The sequence below is a fragment of the Carcharhinus amblyrhynchos genome, chromosome 14 (genome assembly GCF_965287045.1).
Source record: "Carcharhinus amblyrhynchos chromosome 14, sCarAmb.v2.hapA, whole genome shotgun sequence".
Taxonomy (NCBI): domain Eukaryota; kingdom Metazoa; phylum Chordata; class Chondrichthyes; order Carcharhiniformes; family Carcharhinidae; genus Carcharhinus; species Carcharhinus amblyrhynchos.
The window spans coordinates 41,672,359-41,692,985 of NC_137337.1; the positions used below are offsets into that span (position 1 = coordinate 41,672,359).

The 20,627-nt window shown below is 41.8% G+C and overlaps 1 protein-coding gene across 2 annotated transcripts in view; it reads left to right on the forward strand.

The window, feature by feature from the left end:
- The window catches only part of kiaa0586 (KIAA0586 ortholog), a 541,997-nt gene that overhangs the window by 378,625 nt on the left and 142,745 nt on the right, over positions 1–20,627 (forward strand). The window lies entirely within an intron of this gene.

Here is a 20,627-nt window from a genome sequence, read left to right on the forward strand (position 1 = left end):
AGACTATGTATTGGTCATTCCTGCCAGTACTGTCTTGGACACATGCATTGGCAACAGGAAGATTAGTGAGAGTGAGCTCAAAGTATGTTTTAATCTCTTGTTGGTTCTCTCCTTTTGCTGCAGACCCAGTTTAGCAGCTCTGTCCTTTAGGACTTGGCCAGCTTGGTTAGTAATGGTGCTACTGAAGTTCCCCCATCCAGAGTACTTTTTTTTATTCATTCAAGGGATATAGGCTTTGCTGATTAGGCCGGCATTTACTGCCCAACTCTAATTGCCCTTGTGAAGGAGGTGGTGAGCTGACCTCTTGAACCGAAGCAGTCCACATGGTGTAGATGCACCCATGGCGCTGTTAGGAAAAGAATTTCAGGATTTTGACCCAGTGACAGTGAAGGAATGGTGATATATTTCCAAGTCAGGATGGTGGTGTTTCCATGTGTCTGCTGCCTTTGTCCTTCCAGTATGGTAATAGTTTGTGGATTTGAATGATGCTGTCTAAGGGAGCTTTTCTGAGTTCCTGCAGTGCATTTTGTAGATTGTACACGCTGCTGCTACTGTGCATCAATGGTGGATGGAGTGACTGTTTATGGATGAGGTGCCAACCAAACGGCTGCTTGATATTGTTGGCACTAATGTTACATGCTACTTTCAACCTAAGCTCTTGCCACCCTTAATGTTTCCTCAAACTGGTGTTCAACATGGAGGAGTAATGATTCTTCAGCTGAGTGGAAGGGGGTGAGGGGGGGTGGTGAGGGGTTGTGTGGGTAGTGTAGGTGGTAATCAACAACACGTTTCCTTGCCCATGTTTGATCTAATTCCATGAGACGCCATGGGTTTCCCAATCCAGGTTGAGGATCCTCAGGGCAACTCCTTCCTGAATTTTTACATAAGAACATAAGAAATAGGAGCAGGAGTAGGCCATCCAGCCCCTCAAGCCTGCCCCGCCATTCAATAAGATCATGGCTGATCTGAAGTGGCTCAGTTCCACTTTCCCGCTTTCTCCCCATAACCCTTAATCCCCTTGTCTACCAAAAACCTATCTACCCGCGTCTTCAATATATTTAGCGAGGTAGCCTCCACCACTTCAACGGGCAGAGAATTCCAGAGATTCGCCACCCTTTGAGTGAAGAAGTTCCTCCTCAACTCTGTTCTCAACTGCCCCCCCCTTATCTTGAGGCTGTGCCCTCTAGTCCTGCTGTCCTTTTCTGCTGTGCTATCATCCCTGATGGGACAGGATGGTGGTGTGGGGACATTGTAAGGTGTAATTCATTTTGTATTACTGTTAGGCTTTTCTTGACTAATCTGTGGCATAGCTCTCCCAATGTTGGTGCCAGCCCCCATATGTTAATAAGGAGGGTTGTCATTGCCATTTCTGGTGCTTATGCTGACGATGGGTCGTTTGTCCAGTTTTATTCCTGTTAGACTTCATTGTGATATTTATCCAACTGAGTGGCTTGCTAGGTCATTTCAGAGGGCACTTAACAGTCAACCACATTCTGAGGAGAGGCTGAATAAACTAGGCTTGTACTCGTTAGAGTTTAGAAGAATGAGGGGAGATCTCATTGAGACATATAAGATGATGAATGGGATAGATAGGATAGAGGTGGAGAGACTCTTCCCGCTCAGAAGGGACAGTAGGACTAGGGGGCACAGCCTCAAGATAAAGGGGGGGCGGTTTAGAACGGAGTTGAGGAGGAACTTCTTCACTCAAAGGATGGTGAATCTCTGGAATTCTCTGCCCGTTGAGGTGGTGGAGGCTGCCTCACTAAATATTTTTAAGACGCGGATTGATGGGTTTTTGATAAGCGAGGGGATTAAGGGTTATGGGGAGAGGGCGGGAATGTGGAACTGAGACACGACAGATCAGCCATGATCTTATTGAATGGCGGGGCAGGCTCGAAGGGCTGGATGGCCTACTCCTGTTCCTATTTCTTATGTTCTTATGTTCTATGGGTCCGGAGTCACTTGTATACCAGATCAGATAAGGTTGGCAGATTTCATTCTCTAAAGAATATTAGTGAACCAAATGGGTTTTTACAACAATTGACAAAGGTGGTGGTCATTATGTGGATAGTTTTTTAAGGTCCAGATTTATGAATTGTATTTAAATTTCACTAACTGCTGTGGTGGGGTTTCAACACTTTTCCCAGTGTATCAGCCTGGGCCCAAGGATTACAAGTGCAGTGACATTACTTCTAGAACACTGACTCCCCCAAAATAAAAAAGCATGATTTATAAGGGCAGGCAGGAGAGCATGCCCTGTATAGTCTGCTGGAGTAAGAACCCACTGCCAGCTGGCACTAACCAATCTGGGGGAATAGAAGGGGTGGGTCACCTTTCCTCACTGGCAACTGCAACACTACATGACTCATCATGCATCCTTACAGGAAATTGTATTCTCATTCCTTGGTGGTGGGTAAAATAAAAAGCTGATTTTGAGGTATCATTCTTTGTAATAAGTAGGGTACCACTGATTCTGGTTATGATTATTCTCGCTTGCAGAATGGGATTTTTATAAAAAAATATATTCCTGGATGATGCTGATTTGGCAGATCTCATGAAAATTTTTCATAAGCCCCTGGTTGAGAACCCCTGTTCTATATAATGTAAGAAGTAGTTGTTCTTTGATTGTATCAACATAAGTTCAAAATCTTAAATCCATCTACTTTGTCTCCCTAATCCCATTACTGATCCATGTAGACCAGGCTTTTCCTTTAATTTGGTAATGCCTCTTTGTGTTCTGCATCCCTAAATGCATTATTTTACACTCTTACCTCCATTAAACCTTATCTGCCAATTGGTTGCTTGCCTTCCAAGACAATTAAAATCCTTTGTAGCCTGCCTTCATTCATCACAGGCCCAGTTATTTTGGTGTCATCCACAAATATTGTTGTGAATTTTCAGGTATCCTCTTTCAGAATACCAACAATCTGTGGGGCTCCACTAAGACTTGACATTCACGTGGATTGTTATGTTGAAGAAAGGCAATTGGTGAAGGGTAGAACTGAAGCCAATCTTTGCACACTTTTTCATGCATTTTATTGCAGAGTTGCATACTACAAGCATGTAGCTTCCATTTCCACCAACTGCATACAATTAATAGTTTGTTCCATTTTGTCCAGCCATTATTCAATTCATTTTAAAATGATTTCTTCAGTACTTCTCTAATTTTTGAACTAGTTTTTTCTGTTACCTCAGAAGTATTGCTAAAAGCCAAACATATCACATTATTACCCTTATGTCCATGTTTTGTTTACAAGTCTATCAAATGGCTTTCAGTCACTGTGATTCAATTTTTAATGTTTCAGTTGCATAGCAGAAAAACCACGAACTTGTGATGGGCATTACTGAGTCTGGCAAAGATTTATTTGCTAATAGTTTAAATGATTCCATTGCATGCAAGCTCCTCCATCAGTGGGAAGTACTTTATTTGACAATTACAGTTTGGTAGTGTATGCAGGAAGTATTGTTGATAGTAGATAATTTGTGACCTTATTTATCCCCAAGATAAAGGAACAAGTACCAGCTGCTGATCAAACAAACTTTAATCAGTAACATAAGATGAATGCAAAATTAGAATTGGCACAGAAGTGCAGTCAGACTTTGAATTATGACAACATTTGACATAGGCAACTTGCACTGGTAAACTTGTCAGATGTAACCATGCTGAAAGATGTAGCTTGAAAGATTTTTGTCTTTTCAATAGATTGTACTTTTGTTAAAGTTGCATCAATGATGCTATTCCCATTGTAATCCCAGATCTATACAATGCAGTGTCCAAATTTGTGTTGGTTGAGCTAGCTAATTTTAGGAATGCCTAGCTGTAGGACTACTAGCATTCCAAAATATGCCGTGTAAATCACCCGTACTCCATCAGTTCTAAATTTAACCATTGTACACTACAGCGGACTGGACCGTCTGCCCTACTTTAATGGCAATATCACTGACATGCTTGCTCAGGTTCTTTACTCTTGATTTTTGGCATGTTTAGCATTATGAAAATATGTGTGCCTCTTGATTTATAGGCTGTTAGTTATTTTGGCATTGCCTGGTTCAAGCAATATGGCTGATAACAGGTTATGCCTGCACATTTTCCAAACTTGGACTGCCATGTTTCTTTTTCATAAGAAGTCAACACATGTAGAATGAGGAAAGGCTTGCAACTCAGTAAATCAGTACCTTGGTCAACTTTTAACATGAATTCTATCTAACTGATTTAATCTAAAAAGTGTCTTTCTGCCATAATAAATGCATCAATCATTCTCAGAAACATTAACTTTACATTCTACATTATTCATCCATTACTGATTATCTTTCTCATCACAACATTTCTACAATGCCAGCAGCTCAGGAACTATAGAGGCCCACACGTCATTCAATTGTCTCAAGCTGAGAACACTTAATCAGATTCCAGGACCAGTCCATTATAAAAGGTGTTAGCAGCATCAAATTGTTTTCTGTTCAATGTGTCCACTGTTTAGCATACGTACCAACCATTAACGTATGCAAGCAATCAACCTTTTCAGAATCTGATCTACCAATAAACATCCAATGCAGAATAGGTTACTTTTCTATTTCTAAACATTTTAATCAGTTTTTTGAGTTTTCCAGTTTGGCCTGTGAAGAAAAAAGACCTCCTGATCTCAGATCTTGTGAAGCTTGTAAATATTTTGTGAAGGACACTTCAAACTCTTCAATTTGCAAGCTAAATTCCACTGGAAGTTGACTAATAAAGTCAAACTGCATGTGCAGACAATGTGGGATTTCTGTATTTACCCTAACAATCAATGACTGTGACCTTGGTATAGTGCAACTAATCTTGTAAACTAAAGTTTATCAAACAGTTTTGCTTCAGCTGTGAACATTTGTTAGGAAGTTGCATTGTTGTACCCTGTTGCAAATATAACTGAAACCTAGAAGTGTCAGCCTCACTTCTTTGAGAGACTTGTCAGCCAGAATTCGCTGGTCTCACACGTCCCGCTATTTCTGTCAGCGGGAATGAAAAATTTGGCGCTCAATCCCCATGCAGGGCTAAGAATCCTAGCTATGGGCGAGGTCGGAGAATCCAGCCCGTCATCACCTTCAGGCTCCCTGTCAATGATGCGATCTGCATTAAAACAAGGGAATTTATTTCACTGTAGGGATGTCTGTTTCTCAGTGGGATTTTTTTTTCTCCTTTCGGGACATCTTGACAAAAAAGGAGCAGCTGACATATCAAGCTTGGCTAAGATTATTGGAACATATGGCCATGAACTGTGAAATTGTGATGACTTGTTGATTTTTGTGCTGCCCAGAGTCTCAAATAAACATGACAACTTCTTTTCCCAGAAAGTATATTTAGATACACATGGTACAGCAATAATGGAACTACCAAAAAAAAACTTATTATTAAAAACACTTGTGGCTAATGGGTCTTCTGAAGCACTGAGTGTGGCAACTCAAATGATTATCTTTTTGCAGTTCTAAAGGTGATTAACAATCTTGATCTCCCCAGAAGCTCAGTCATCAAAAGTTATGTTGAGTAGCTCAAATCACTGCCAGTAAAATACAACAACAGCAAGTTGCATAATATGGTATCTTGTAAAGCAAGGTGCTTCACATACGCATCATCAACCTGAGACTGAGATATTAAAACTGGCGACCAGAAGCTTGGTCAAAAAGGCAGGTTTTAAGGAGAGTCTTAAAGAGGAAGGAAAGATGAAGAGGTTTAGTATTGAATTTCAGAGCTTAGGGTCTCAACACTGAAGGCACAGCCTCCAATGATGGAGCAATTGGAATAGGGCTGTGCAAGAGGTAAGAATTGGAGGAGAACATGTACCCCAGGAACTCGTCAGTCGAGCCAAAATGCAACAATTGATACTTTGATATTTCGCAAGGCCCTCATTCTTGTCAGGATTGAAGAAACTTCATCCAAATTGAAGAATTTAAAAGCAGCATACGAGGTATCGCATATTAACTCTGACTGATTCTTGGAATGACGGGACTGAAGTATGAGGAAAGATTGAGTCAGTTAGGATTATGTTCGCTGGAGTTCAGAAGAACAGGGGGGTCTCATAGCCTATAAAATTCTAACAGAACTAGACAAGGTAGATGCAAGAAGGATGTTCCTGGGGCGGGCAAGTCCAGAACTGGGGGTCACAGTTCTAAGGATACAGGTTAAAACATTTAGGGCTGAGATGAGGAGAAATTTCTTCACCCAGTTAGTGGTGAGCCTGTGGAATTCTCTACCACAGAAAGCAAATGAGACCAAAACATTGTGGGCGTAGCCTTACTGGATCTTGGTATTCTGTGAGAGGTGAAAAATTGGGTTTGTGCCCAATTTCTTGCCTCAAGTAATCTTACTGCCCATGTTGTGCCAGCAAGGTCGAAAGGACGCGAAATTGATTTAAATATTAATGACTTGATTTGCATGTCATTAGTGAATCACGGAGGGGGTCATGACAGGTGACTCATCGGGAGGATCCTGAAGTCTGCAGTCAACTTCACCAGCGAGCTTAGGCTGCACCCCCTTCCCACCCCTCACTGGTGAGAATCATACTTCTGCCCAAAAAAGTGACAGATTGTCAAAAGATTGCATTTTTAAACTCGCCCACAAAACAGGTCTGAAACTCTCCCGTTTTCTCACTCATTTGACACGTCAAATTTTGTATGTTTTCCAGAAGGAGTTAGATGTAACGCTTGAGGCTAAAGGGATTAGAGGATATGGTTGGCGGGGGGCGGGGGGGTGCGGTTTGGAGGAGTGGAGAGGAGGAGGAGGATGGGGATGGGAACAGGTTACTGAGTTGGATGATTAACCATGATCATAATAAATAGCAGAACAGGCAACTCCGCTCCTATTTTCTATGTTTCTAGCTCCTGCAGAATGTTGACAAAGGCACAGTCAATTTCTTGTACCAGTGATTTCTGTAAGTATAGACTGATGGAATTATTCGGTGTATTGGCCTTCAGGTACCTGTATATATTTTTACAAAGCCAAGGGATCCAAAACAGACTATAACAATTACCGCAATGCTACCCTACTGTCAATAGTGGCTAAAATATTTGCTTGGGCCAAGAACCCTCTAAGAGATGATTGATGTGGTCAACAGGTTCACTTCGCAGAGCAGAGCTCTGTCTTTAGATAGATATTTTATGCTGTGGGAGGTGGCAACCAAACAATGCAAGTACAATGAGCGCTAAATGTCACCTACTTGAATTTGAAAAAAAAGCTTTTAACTCTGAGTAGAAAATGCCCCTGGCTCCTGCCACAATTTCTAACCATTTCTACCAACATTATAGCATTAATCAGAGAGCTTTATACCCACACTTATGGGTATGTATTGTTGGAAAGCTTTCTGAGCTTGTCACGTTTAATATAGGAGTTTGTTAGGGCTTATCCTTGCCTCCTATGATTCTTGCCAGGATTTTGACTATATCACACAGTCAACAACATCAAATGGTGGTTGTGGAACTAGTCTAGACAATAACTATATCTGGATTTTGACTGAAACTGGACAGCCTCACTAAAGGATTTTATAACCAAGAAGGAATATGTTTATTAAGTGTTTTCTGGTCTTTGACTTTGATTAAAACCATTGGATTTGCAAAAATGCTTGAAATGTCCAGTTTTGCCATACTGGAAGCATTCTGTGCCCCCTTCCTAGGCAGTCTTGGCACCTGTCCTGGATTTTCTTCAATGCTCCTTTTCTTAATTTGGTGGGCTTTCACATGGGTAGAGCTGCTGCCCATTTGACCTACCTAATATACAGTGTCATGTGAAGCCTTGTACAAATTATCCTCTGAATAAATGCAGTAAGCTTAGCCTGCCTTGCATGCTGGATTGTCTGAATCAAAGTAAGGTCATCTTTTGTCTGCAGGAAGTCAGAGTTTTTCATCCCTGTCATCCACAATTATCGATCTTGGAATAGTTTGTCCTTCAGTGCCCTGTATCTGCAAGAACTAGCTAAGTGGTATAGATCGGTTAGGAATCAGTCAATTGACGACACCACCACCACCACACACCCCCCGCCCCCCCAGCTGGTGATTAAAATGTGTTTGTTCAAAAACTAAATTTTGCTTTGGACTAAAATAGGTACCAAAGTCTTTAATAATAGAATGAAAGTCATTGGTGGACTCCTGTATATCTCACCTTTGGAGAATATTGTCTGCTATTTAACTAATTGCATAAAGAAAGGAACTAACTTGAAATGTTGGTTCTTTTTTTGTAAAGACCTGACATTGCTTGGTAATGGAGAAAATGGTGTTTCCATATCTCCCACTACTGGCCTCTCTGAGTACCTTTAAGGCAGGGAAACCATTGGGCTACAGATTGCTGTTTAGGTACAGTCATCGTTATCTCTCTCCAGCATGCTTCTTTCTGCCTCCAACTTTCTCCATGCTGCTTTCAAAGGTTTCTTAACTCTGTGACTCCTTCTTTAACAGTGAATGTATTGTTTCCATCCTTGTCACCATGTTGTGAAAAGTGTTCTTCTATATCAGACTCTAGATGTAGGAGTTGGTTCTTGACAGACAGTGGACATACTCTGGTATCTGTTTAACACTTGCTTCCTGGCACTATACTAAACAGGTTTCCGAGTAGGTACCATTGCAATCTCTTATTAGTGTCAATGGTACATCATTTATGTCATACATTAGCACATCCCATCTGTTAGCTCTTACACTACATGCTCTTATTTTAGGGTATAGTTAAGATATAAGCTGCTTAAGCAATGCTGTGATTGCTTATGATCTCATCTGAATAGCTTGATGAGAACACTTTCTTGCAACCATTCTCGCTATCCATTATCCTATTAGTTTGTCAGTATTGATATAGTGTAAATTAAAGGGAGCCACTAAGGCAATTTTCAATTAGAAGTTGGTCAAAAATAGCAGACATTTCTGTCCCCTTCCAACAAACCGACACCCCCCCAACCTCGCCAAAAGGAAATTATATAAAGCAAGAGTTTAACATTTCCTTATCATTGAAATGAGGGAGAATATATAGTCAGCAGTAAGGATGATCACATTGCAGCATGATTCTTCTCAGAATGGTTGAGAGGACAAGGCTCTGTTCTGTAAAAGGACATAGGTTACCTGACTTTATTCTCTGTTTATTTGCAATAATGACCATTTTGATCTATTGACTGATGCTTAATAATTTTCTCCCTTATAACATGATTCTGTTTGTTAAAACCAAATGGAATATTCATGGAAATAACAGTTTGTTTATAGATTGCATTGCAGCTTTGATGCATAACCTATATTTCAGAAGGTAACTTTATATGACGGGCTAAATGACTGAATTGTGTACATAAAGCAGCAGTATGGTTCTGTTCCTTTTCAACAGAATACTATCTTCTACCAAATACAGGCATGCTTGCTTTAAGTACAGTGGAAATCTATTTTTCCTTTCCTGCTGGCTTTGTTCCAGATAGCCCTTGGGGTGGTCTCTCATCTGCAGTGCATTCATCACAACCACTGCATAGAAAAAAAATGGGGTGTGGGCCAGACTGGTTTCCTGTACTTGGAACAGGCATAATTAACAACTGAAGGGTTTGTGTTTTAGCTTGAAAATGCACTGATTGTGGAATCAGACTATTGTGCCTTGAAATGTGTTGCTAATTGAAAAAATAGTGTACGTAGCTGTTAGTGTGATGACTCATTAGGTTCTTTGTAACTTGTGTTGATGTGCCATTTTTTAAAAACAGGTTATCTAAGGTTTAACTCATTAGGTACATGTTTCAACGTGACAACTGGTAAGGGCTCTGGCATGCAGCTGTGTGGTGATAATTACAAGTCTGCCAGAATTAAGTGCATAGTGAGTTCAATTAGCAGTCCCAATTATTACTTCATCACAATGTGCAGAGTCCATTATTAACATGTGGGCGTCAATCCAATGCACAGCCCATGCTTTAGTGAAGGCACAGCTGACAATGCAAAAAAAATCATAATCCCAAGTGTGAAGGAAAGGAAGTTTAAAAAAAGAAGCGTGTTTTGGACAGGAATGTCCAAGTAAAGAGTGGCATTTTATTAGTCAATAAGATTTATGCAAAGAACTCTCTTAACATTTCTTTTCCCATCTTTTTACATTGACCTTTCTTCCTTTTTCAGACACCACTAACCCCCTCCATTCCTACTGCCCATCTAGTTTTTTTCTCTTCCTGCTGAAAAAAATGCCTTTCTTCCCTCACCAACACCGGGGGAATATGTAACTTCTGTGGCCAATCACACTACATTGAAATATATTTCATTGAATTGGCAGTGCTGAGTGAACAAGCTGAAGTCCACCTCTTTTCTGCAAACACAGATCGTTTCCTTTTCCCTTTGCTGAAATCTGGACTAATGCCAAAATGCATGAGCTAACAATCTACTTCAGTCTGCAACTCAGCCACTGGGGAAAGGAGCTTATATTTAATGTTCCGTTTTGCAACATTTTCTTATTTCATGAATCAATGACTGCTTTATATGTTATATATATATATATATATATATATATATATATCACCCTTCATAACAAGTACTTGTGAGTAAAGGTTTTAAAGTTCAAGAGGAATTGTTATTCAACTTAGCCCATATTTGATTTCGTAGTTTGACTGAAATGTTAAAATGGAAACAGAAAATAAATCTCTACTGCCAGGTAAAGCTTTGGTGAATGCTTCAAATGAAAATCAATACAAGTATTGAAATGATTTGGAAATAAAGGATTAGGTTATGCAGGCGCTCCCAACCGTTAAGTGAGTTTATTAAAAAATTGCAATTGTCAACAATCAGGTAGGTGGCAGGTACAGTAGTGTGCTGAGAATTAGCTGATGACATCCAGGAAAAGATCAGGGAATGATGAAATTTCATCACTGTGTTCCTGAGATAGCAGAGGGGAAATCTGCTAATTTCCTGCTCTACCTTGCTAACCAGCTTTGCTGTAAGCACGTGTGAGAACAGCAGAAGCCCTTGCTCTGATGCTCCAGCAGTAGGATAGCCTATCTCTTCATTCTGTTGCAGCTTACACATAAGCATTGGCCACTTGGGCAAATTGTGAGAAGGTGTTTGGTGCCCATAGCTGTGTGTCTCAGCAATAGATCAATAACACCTGTAGGACAGATGGGGAATGGTTAAAATACTGGCAATCGGAGAGAAAAATTGGGCATTGCATTGACTGCAACAAAACTTGGTTAGTTAGTTACAAGAATTGTCCTGATTCACAATAAAATAAATTCTTCCTGAGAGCATCTTTTAAGAACACATGCCCTCGTCAAAAGAAAGTTGGCTCAGTTATCATCTGTAGGCATCCAAGGTCAAGTGTGATGAAAAACATGATAGCAAGCCTATCACTTCAGTCCTCAAAATCCGCAGGCTGTGACCATGACAGTAACATCTGCCAGCATCTTGCACTGCAGGCTTCATCAGAGTTTATGGGATCATTTAGAGAGCATCATATTTGTATGCAGCTTGTGGGTGCTTGTGCTACTGCAGATGCATTTCCAATAAATGCTCATCCATGCAGTCAGAAGATCTGGTGGCTTTTTGTCATTTTGAGATGGTATCTCCCTTTTTCACAACTCCATCCATATTTCCTTTGTCCACTGCCACTGTTATCACATATGAGGAACTTTCTATTCATGTCCATCTTTTGGGTACGTTTCTTGCCTGGCTGCTGATGGGATGGTCGTCTGGGCACTTTACACTCATTTTATTGGACATACCAACTTCCAGCAATAAGCTAGGCCCCATTTGAGGTCTGAAAGAGGGAACTTCTGGTATAAGAGCTCTAAACCCCCACAGCAGCTCTGATGGCATTTTCACAGGTTCCGACGCTTATAAAGAAGGCGGGAAAATGTTGGAAATGTCAGAGACCTTTCACAATTTAGTCCTTGCCATTTGTGTGTGAGCTCTGCTGGAGTCTGAGCAATACTTTGGGAAGCTCTTGGGAAATTTGGGGCCAATGATAGCTTGCCAGGAGTGCTTGGTTTTTTTTGAAAGAAACTGAGACAGGGTTAAAATAAAATGAAAACATTTTATGTAGCAGTTGCAATTTTATTACAAATTATTTAGATTCATAGAAACCCTACAGTGCAGAAGGAGGCCCTTCCACCCATCGAGTCTGCACTGACAACAATGCCACCCAGGTACTATCCCTGTAATCCCACATACTTAGCCCACTAATCGCTCTAACGCACTCATCCTGGGACACTAAGGGGCAATTTTGCATGGTCAATCAACTTAACCTGCACATCTTTGGATTGTGGGAGGAACCCGGAACACCCAGAGGAAACCCATGCAGTCACGAGAAGAATGTGCAAACTCCACACAGATAGTGACCCAAGCCAGGAATCGAACCCAGGTTCCTGGAGCTGTGATGCAGCAGTGCTAACTACTGTGCCACTGTGCTGCCTCTTTGTTAAGAAAATGCTAAAATATCAAGCCAAAATTAATGTGCACTGATTACTTGATGTACCAGTGTAGTCCTTCACTATTTCAGACACACTGTTTACATTTGTCTTTCAAATAAAGAATGTTATCTTCTCTGAACAGATGACATGCTTACTGTTCAGATATCATAGAAGAGGGTCAAATGTACATAACCAGAAAGCAGATTGCTGAAAACTGTATTGTATAGTTCCAGATTAGAGATAGTATTCCCCAATTTATGTTTTCAATACTGATTTTATGTCATATTTGTGTCATCATCATGTGTCAGTGCTTTATTTTATTCTGAGCCATTTCTTATCATCATAAAGTGATGTCAAAGGATTCAAAATTATGTTTTTCAAAAATTCAGAAACAACTTTTCCAGGATTATTTTTTAAAATGTGCTTATGGGATGTGGATGTCTCTGGCTAGACCAGTATTTATTGCCCGTCCCTAATTGCCCTTGAGAAAGTGGTGGTGTGCTGGCTTCTTGAAATGTTGGAGTCAGCATCGAGGTGCAAACCACTGAAAGCCATCTGCACTTAAACACTTTAGGGATGTCTACGATGCATGAAGAGGTCAGATATCTCTGCTGATTCATGGTGACCAACTAACATCAGTTAGGTAGGCACCAAGTATAGAAATACTCGACCAGGAGATGCAGAGACGAACTCAAGGCAATGGAGAGAGTGCAGAAACCTTCAAACAACTCATCTAACTGACCCTCCAAGCAATACCTGCCCCACATAAGAGTCTTGGGATCATGCATTGCAAGAATCTGTCAAACTGAAGTTGAAGCAAGTCTCGTTGAACATGAAGGACTACCTAAAAAGAAAGAGAAACTGATTAGTGTCATCTCATTTGTGTTTATACAGTATTTCTTTTATATTTATAGATTCATTTTACAAGTTACTTTAGCTAGGAATGCACAGTACTGCATATGTAACAGTATAGTATTTCAGCTTGGGTTTATCGAGAAAGGAACCAAATGCCTGTTTTAACATTGATTCTTATGGGAACCTATGATTCATTTAAAGTTGCTTCTCTCATATGTGTAATTACAACTTTAAGTGAGGACATAATGTATTAGGAGAGCACCATACTCTATTTTGAATAGCACAGGCACCTGAGGATGTTGGAAACGTGCCCACTAACAGTTAAAGAGCTAATTAAGCCCATTTAAAGACCAATTGACAACGATCTTCAGTAGCCTATGTACGTTTATGCTCGGCGCATGGGTCAACCAACCAAGCAGCCTTCATTCTACATCCAGGGTTGGATAAAAGGCCCAGAAGACGGTGAGGAGCTAGTTTTTCTGTGAGTTGCATGTAGCTGATTTAGAGATCATTTCTGTATTTTTTGGGTGTTTTGGATAATTCAGTGATTGCTAAGCATTTGCAGAGGCTTTCCACAGACTGGCCTCTTTAGTGCAGAAGCCTGTGCAACTATTTGGACAAACATGGGGATTGCATACTCTGCTGGAGAGATGTGCTCAGAAGAGGAGGAGGAGAAGTCTGAAGGAAGAGGAGGCCAATTGCCCACAGGCACTGTCTCAGAATCTGCCCTGTGGATTGAGTGGCACAACCAGAAGGGGTGGAGGGCCAGCAGGATTTGCAGGGCAGAAGAGTCCGGAGAAGGCACCAATGCCCAGAAGAACAATGTACAGGAAGCAGTTATGTTACCTGGACATATCAGAAATTCAGTGGTGAAGAAAGCTCTGTCTGTCCAGAAACACCTTCATCTCAATCTGTAAGATGATTGGCCCTAGAATAGCCTCCAACTATGTAGTGACAGTAGCCCTGAACTTTTATGTCTCAGGTTCATTCCAGGAGTCAGTGGTAGATCAATGTGGAATCCCACTTTCTATTGTTCATAACTGCAGCAAATTCTCTGTTCCAAAGCGTCAACACTTTCATTCACACCAGAATAGAAGAGGCCAGGCAGAGCGAGCCAGAGGCTTTGCTGCAATTGCAGGATTTTCCCAAATTCAGGGAGCTGTAACTGCACGCATGTCCCTATAAACAGTGCTCGCAGTGGAGCTGGGTGCCTTTGACAATACAAAGGGCTTCCATTTTCTAAACATCCAGATTGCATATAACCACAAATGTGTGATGCTGCAGATTTGCGCCAGGTACCAGGAAGCTGCCAAGATACTTACATCCTGCCAAGGCTTTTCACTACACCAGCACATTTGGATGGCTGGCTACTGCGGGAGTGAGGCTATCTGCTGAAAAGGTGGCAGACAACGCCACTAAGGAACCCAAGGACTGCAGCCATGGAGAACTACAACCGCAGTTATGCCTCCACAAGGGCAATATTTGAGGACATTAGGCCTACTCAAGATGCGGTTTTGTTACCTGGACCACTCAAGGGATCATTGCAATATTCTTTGGAATGTGTCTCCCTTATTGAAATAGTCTGCTGTGCCCTGCATAATTGGCTCTTTCAAGGGGGGATTGATTAGCACATGAAAACTATTTGCTGTTCCAGAGGGTGCAGAGGATGTTTCCGGTGCTGAGCCTGAGGAGTCTGAACAGCTCCAGAAGAGCAAGATCTCAATTCAAGTTTGCTAATAGGAAGCAGGGAGATCAGTGAGGCCTTGATTCAGAGGACTTGCAGTTAGGAATCCAAAGCAAGGAGTCAAAATGGTGGCAAGGGAAACGCTGATTAGTGCTGATGTGGTACTCCAGTCACCCTCCACTTCTGGCCTTAACGTTTGAAAGAAACTTTGTCGCTCATTATATATGTCACACATCTCCCAAGCCTCTGCCTTAACAATTGATGGAAGCACACTAAGACCATTTCAGATGATGTAGCATTTTCATATTGAAAGCAAGAGGCACCATTGTACACATATCACTGAAAAAAGAATCACCTGTGAGACACCTCATGTGATTATAATGACTTAAATTTCTGCTTGCAAGCTCTCCATTTTGGTGCTCCTCCCTCACTGGCAGCCTCTTGACTCTGATGCCCATCAGCGTTGATGATCCTAGCAGCTGTCCTCTGGCCTGTGTAGACCCCGTTGGGTGACAAAGTCCAAAGCCGTGGTTATGCACACTTCAGTTGTTGATTTCTCATCAGATGTGATGGTCACTGGCAGAGGAGCAGAGGACCTGCTGCCATGATCAGGAATGCAGTGAGAGGAACCCCCACCTGCATGGAGCTGCCAACATGAGGTTCGTTTGAATCACCCTGTTCACCATTGGTAGATGGGCACCTAGCGGTCTCACTAGGTGCCTCATTCATCTCTCACACTGGCAGTGACCTGGTGTGGTCACCATCAGTGTGTGAGCTCACAGGTCTGTGCATACCCTCAGAAACCCCTGACTGAATTCCCAGAACTGCCTTTCCATGACACTTACCACTCTGTGTACAGTGCTTACACTCCGCATGGTATGTAGACTCTCGGGGATTTCTGCTAGGTTTTCAGATGCATTGATCTGGGCATTCAACATCCGCCGCTTGTTTGACGACCTCAGAAGAGCATCATCTTCCTTGGACTCAGAATCATTCTGGACTCCAGAAATCTTCCAACTTACTGCACCCTGTGGATTCTCTGCCTCTCCCTCAGGTGGGTATGACACACCTTTACCACTGTGCGCTACCATCTTCTTCGAAATGCAAATGCCCACCGATATGCCTGTATCTGCGCTGGTGAATGGTGCAGAGAGAGGATGAGATTCAAGAGCATCTGGCTGCTGGTCATTCTGTGAGGTCAAGGTAGGGTCCTTGGGTCCCCTCTGCAGTCATGAGGATGTTCCATTCACAGGAGAAAGAAGAAGTGTCGATCTCGAACAACATTAAGAATTCAGTGCATGCAGTATGATTGCTTTTCAGAATGGACATCTCACTGAGCAAAGACTCAAGTGGTAATCAATGGGGATTAGTGAATTTCACACGTCAGTCTTACAACCATTGCCCTATATCTCTCATACGCTCCCCCCATCTCTGTGTTGTCCACTGGACTCTTAGCCTCCTCTGAGATTCCTGCCCCTCTCCTCCACCAACTCCAGCACTTGCTTCCACGCCTGATTTAACAGCAGAAGATTTGGGACACCTCCAGCTGTCTGTCCTCGTTCCTGCACATTGTGACTCCTCCTGTAAGGTGCCTTCGTTTGTACCCCGTCTACATACCAGAACGTACTAGCCTCCCCCCAACCCCCCAAAAAAAACACCCATCACATTGCTTCACCTCATCCTTACATACCTGCCAGCATTTTGGTCTTTTGAGGCACAGGAATGCGTGCCAGTTTACAGTCTGCATTTCACACCCTAGATGTGGAGATGCCGGCGTTGGACTGGGGTAAACACAGTAAGAAGTCCCACAACACCAGGTTTAAGTCCAACCGATTTATTTGATAGTAAACCCGCAAGCTTTCAGGGTTTGCCCCTTCGTCAGGTGAATGGAGAACTCTCATTCCCCGAAAGCTTGCGAGTTTACTATCAAATAAATCGGTTGGACTTAAACCTGGTGTTGTCAGACTTCTTATTGTGTTTCACACCCTAGAGCAGTAACAAGTGCTGCCATCCACAAAGATCTCTCTCCACAGTTCCATCTGGATTTAGTGCTCACCCTGGCAGGGTGAAGAAGATAATTGAACCTCTTCCTGCAGCAGATGTAGGCCCTTTGTACGATGTCATATCCACCTACCTGCCCTGCCACGTCCGTCCAGGCCTCCTTTGTTAAGAGAGGTGGCCTCCTGTTTTCATCTGGCAGCAACAAGATGTCACTTGGGGCATTGACTGCCTCCAAACAGAACCTGCCAGCACTCATCAGAAGAGCAACCTGACTCTGGGCATTTTTATCCCACCTGGCATGGACTTCGCGTATGGATGACGCATTGCAGCACCAACGGCACAATCACTGAACAACATTAATCAGAAAAATTCAAAGCAATTTCCTGAGGCTGCTGAAAACTGATTCTCAGCCTTCTGGAAGCTCCTTTTAAACCCCCCCGCCAGCACCCTTATTCCTCTTGGCACCTGCCCTCCTCCTGGCCCTGCCAGCAGCGCTTAACCATTCTTGGTGCACGTTTCATGCTGGCCAGCAGTTAACTGGCCAGACGATGTGAGATCGATGCCAGGTGCTGATTGTGGGCAGGAGTGAATTTCACATCAGCTTCCGTTTCCGCCAGTCACACTCTCCTGCCAGGCCTAAAATTCAGGCCGATGGCTCATGCACAACAATGTAAAAAATGCAGCTAAAGAACATGTATGGTGTTTTATCTTTCTCCTGCTGTTTGATGTCATGGACAAACATGACTAAGGGCACCCCATGTATCACCTTCTTAAGACTACTGAAGTATTAACAATCACAACATAATCATTGCAAATTTATTAAATGATAATCTACATCTGGGTTCGAGGAAATGATGCAGTTATTGTGTATTAAATAGGGGATATTACATCAAGGATAATGAATATCAGTGAGTGATTATAAGACAGTGATCTTTTCAAGAGGTTTGAATGGTATCATAATTCAAACAAATGAACAATAAGCAGTTTAAAACAACCTGTTTATTGTTTCTTATTGTCTCTAATATGAGGTTTTAATATGTGTGTACATGTGCATAGTTGTGGGTGGGTGTTTAGTATGAAGTTAATTTTACGCTTATATTGGCTAGTCTGTGGATAGCAGTTGTCTATGTCCATATACCTGATGACAAATAGCGCTGATCTGGCAGCATCTGTGGAGAGAGAAACAGAGTTCATGTTTCAGGTCAAGGACCTTTCTTCACTACCAGTCCTCTTATGAATATTTATTCCTATGACAGAGGCCTTTTGTGAATTCAGCCTTTGATCAGCACTTTTGCTAGTCTTCAGCCATTTCTATCCTAATCTCTAGATTTCCTTCCCTAAAACACTCCATTTCCATCTCTTCCTTTATAAGCTTTCTGTGAACACACCTCCATCTGAGCTTTTGGCCACCCCTCCTAATTGTCCTACTCCAGTTTAGTGTTTGCTTTCCGCATGCTGGCCTATGAAGCACTTTAAGATTCTTGTGGGGGGAAAGGATTTTCAAGGCTTGCTCACCGCTGAGGCAAATCCCACTCTGATGAGAGGACCAAAATGGGATTTGCGCTGGGAAGATTCTCAGTCACCCTGATGCTAACAATGATGTGGATGGGGGGCTGTTCATGAAGTATTGGGAGGAAGGTTATCCTTCTCTGGTTGAGGGTTTGAGGTGTTCCTTCGGGTGCCTGCTGTGGGAGCGGGGGAGTGTTTAACTTTAATTTGAGATCATGCCTCCCCACCCCCCCGAACTCTCTGTCTCTCAAATTCTCAGGCCACCATCTTTGAGCTCCCCTGAAAGTGAGAGATAACACAGTAAGAAGTCTCACAACACCAGGTTAAAGTCCAACAGGTTTATTTGGTAACAAACGCCATTCGCTTTCGGGGCTTTGCCCCTTTGTCAGGGCATGTAAGGGCACACACTCAGTTTACAGAATACTGATTAGAATGTGAGTCTTTACAGCTATTCAAGTCTTAAAGTTGCAGATAACACACAATATGTTGCATGCCTTAAGCAGAAGATTGCAAAAGCATTTCTTTTATGCCCGGATGTCCACCCTTGGCCTGCTGCAATGCTCCAGTTGAGCCTGGCACAAGTGCTTAATGTTTCAGATACGAGGTTTTAATATGTGTGCGTACATGCATACATATAGTTGTGGGTGGAGGAAGGATCAATCTCTTGTCAGATCAGAATTCGTGAAAACAGTTCATCCACACACCCATTCACTAACATTGACACCGGACAATGAAACTTAACATACAGTTGCAAGTGCCATAAAAATAGTGTGTCTTCTGTGCTGATTCTCTTTACTGGTCTCTCTTGCTGCTACATCAGAAATTGGGTGCTTTTAAATATAACCAGGTAAGTGCGCAGTTTGCTGACAGGTCAGCATCAGACACAGTGGTTCCCACGCTAGTCGGAAAATTTGGCCATGGTTCTTAATCCCTTGAACTCCAGCAAGAATTCAGCTCAGGAAAACATTTCAGCCTCTTCTCCCTAATAACTTAATAGAAATGATTGCATAAATATGTTGTTTCCAATGGTCAAAAGTCAGCTGTAAAAATTATACATAACCATGCTTTTGCAATAATTAGAACAGAGGATGCTGGAAAAACTCATCGTGTCTGCCAGCATCTGTCAGGAGAGGGACAGAGTTCACGGTTTGGGTTCATTGACTCTTCTTCAAGAAGAGAAGGGAGAATGTAGAAACTGTGACAAAAACTAACAACTTTAAGAATAAAAGGCAGTGGCCTGATGTGAGAGGGGAAGGGGATGTTTTGCATTGACACATTACACGTATGGAATAAAAGAGAAAAGAAAAGGAGGTTAAAGATAGAGGAAAAAGTCAAAATCTAAAGTTGAAAGAAGATGAGATGCTGCTGCTCTAGCTTGTTTCAAGTCATGAGCCATCCAGTAGCACCCTTAGCCAAACATTACTGATTAGAAAAGCAGATGCAATAGCAACATCAGTATTTACCTGTATAACATTTTGACTTCAGTTGAGTCCTATATATGTGTTCCAAAATAAATAGAAAACTTCCTTGTTCCACATTAACTGCACACTTCATTAGCGAAGGTGGAAATTTTTGATCATTCTCTTGCCAGAACAGAATTTATGAAAAGAGTTGTTGATGATTGTTTAAGGTCAATTGTTGGTGTATGTGATTGAAACACAGATTAGCAAAATGAAGTTGCTATTTTTGAAATGTATCAGCTCAGGGTAAGTAATGGTCCCTGGAGTAAACGGAACCCTACTTGTTGCTGCCAGAAACATGTCAAAACAGCACATTGCGTTTCTTAATATAAAATGAATTTAAATGTTTCTGGATTCTACAGTGCTGACAACTTAGCCAGAATTTGAACGTGTATCTAGTGTGCAGTTCAATTATATTGCTCCTTTGAAATATGGGTGGAACTCGAGCTTGCTAGTTAGAAAACATTGTACTGTTAATTGTGAAGTAGTTTTTAGAAGTATGAAATCTTAGCAAATAGTCATCAGAGAAGGAAAATTGAGACATTTGGTCTGAAAACATACTGATCACACATTTTGAGAATCTGGCAAACGGTTATATTGTTTTATCATTCTGAAAGAGTTAACATCTAATTGTTATGTGAATATATATCCCAGGGTCCCACATTTCTCTGCTGCCTTGCTGTCATGTGGCAAGTAACAATGCATCAGTCTTTAGTCTTCCAGCTGAAAATAAATACACTCCTTGAAGCTCTTGCA